A 2,034-nucleotide genomic window follows, 5' to 3' on the forward strand; every position below is an offset into this window, starting at 1 on the left:
CCATAGGAATCAAGCCACTTCACATACCCCATGACCTCTTGCCCTTCTTGCTCCGTCAATTCATCTTCAGTTAGACTTAGCTCAAGAGGATCATCTAGCAGCTTTTTCTCACTCACCATTTCATCAATCAAATCAATAAAGAAGCAGTTATCACTTGCCTTTGGGTACGTCATAGCCTTTAGCACATTAAAGACCATTTCTTCTCCTTGGACTCTCAGCTTTAATTCACCTTTCTGAACATCGATTAAGGCTTGGCCAGTTGCCAAGAATGGTCTCCCAAGAATAATTGGGACATTGCTATCTTCTTCCATATCCAAAACGATGAAATCAGCTGGAAAGATGAACTTATCAACCTTAACTAACACATCCTCAATGACTCCTCTAGGATGGGCTAGTGATCGGTCCGCCAATTGGAGAGTTACTGTTGTTGGCTTTGCTTCACCCAACTGCAGTCTTTTAAACACCGATAGAGGCATCAAGTTAATGCTAGCTCCCAAGTCACAAAGTGCATTTATTCCCTCAATTTTTCCTATAGTACAAGGAATAGTGAAACTCCCTGGATCTCTGAGTTTAGGAGGGAGTTTCTTCTGTAGGATGGCGCTGCACTCTTCAGTTAGAGCAACTGTCTCATAGTCCTCCATCTTTCTCTTCTTTGACAAGATTTCCTTCATAAACTTCACATAACTTGGCATCTGCTCTAAAGCTTCAGCAAAAGGAATGTTAATGTGAAGTCTTTTGAACACTTCCAGGAATTTGGTGAACTGCTTGTCCAAGCTTGACTTTCTAAGCCTTTGGGGGTATGGTATTTTTACATGGTGATCTATATTAGTTGGTGGAGACTGCTGTGGCTGTGGTTGACTATCAGTAGCCTTCGTTGGAGTGGGTGTTGGGGTCGACATCGGTTGCTCTTCATTCTCCTTTTCTCCATTCACTAGTTGTGGCATTTCAGGACCATCATAATTTTTACCGCTTCTCAGGGTAATTGCCTTGCAGTTTTCCTTGGGGTTTACTTCAGTTGTGCTAGGCAAATTCCCTTGAGGACGGGTTGCTACTTGAGTTGCTAGTTGGCCCATCTGTGTCTGCAGTGTCCCTTTGATTGAAGATCTAGTTTCGGTCATGAATTGAAGCAAGAAAATCTGTCTGCAAACTAGAATTTCCACCAGAGGTTTGTTGCTGATTAAACTGTTGATTCTGATTCTGGTTCTGATTTCGTTGCTGATAGAACCCACTGTTTCTTCGGTTGTTACCCTGGTTGAACCCATAATTGTTGTTGTTGTTCTGTGAATAGTTTCCAATGGCTTTAGCTTCATCCATTGGCAAATCATCCACATCAGCTTGGCATTCTGAAAAGTGATGGCTTCCCCCACATAACTCACACACAACTTGGGCTTGTTTAGCTTGCCCTGCAATTATCTTTGTCAATGCCTCAACCTGTGCTGTCAACTTGGTGATGGCATCGACCTCTAACACACCAGCTACCTTCTTTGATTGACTCCTCTCAGTTGGCCACTGTTGATTGTTTAGAGCCATCTCCTCCAATAGATCATAAGCTTCATTAGCACTCTTCCTCATAAAGGCTCCTCCAGCTGTAGCATCTATTAAAGTTCTTGTATTTCCTACCAACCCATTGTAGAAGTTGTGGACCAGCATCCACTTCTCTATACCATGGTGAGGGCACTTTCTGATCAGATCTTTAAACCTCTCCCAAGCCTCATGGAGAGATTCATTATCTTGTTGGCAGAAGTTATTAATTTCTCCTCTCAGCTTTGCAGACTTGGCTGGAGGAAAAAACTTTGACAAGAATTTCGTTGCCAGATCATTCCAGGTGGCGATAGAGTTGGGTGGCAAGGAGTTTAGCCAACTCTTGGCTCGCTCTCTAAGAGAGAATGGGAACAGTCTCAGTCGAATAGCATCATCACTAACTCCATTAACTTTAAAGGTTTCACAAAGTTCCATGAAGTTAGAAAGATGCAGATTAGGATCTTCAGAAGGGAGGCCACCAAACTGAACTGAAGACTGCACCATCTGAAGTAT

At 42.9% G+C, this 2,034-nt stretch overlaps 1 non-coding gene across 1 annotated transcript; it reads left to right on the forward strand.

Annotated features, from left to right (window-relative positions):
* Window positions 1-1,660: 1,660 nt before the first annotated feature.
* Window positions 1,661-1,767, forward strand: LOC133037521 (small nucleolar RNA R71). The gene has a single exon (XR_009687608.1). It is a non-coding gene; the product is annotated as a small nucleolar RNA R71 (small nucleolar RNA).
* Window positions 1,768-2,034: the final 267 nt, after the last annotated feature.

Source organism: Cannabis sativa, chromosome 4 (assembly GCF_029168945.1).
Source record: "Cannabis sativa cultivar Pink pepper isolate KNU-18-1 chromosome 4, ASM2916894v1, whole genome shotgun sequence".
NCBI classification, from domain to species: Eukaryota; Viridiplantae; Streptophyta; class Magnoliopsida; order Rosales; family Cannabaceae; genus Cannabis; species Cannabis sativa.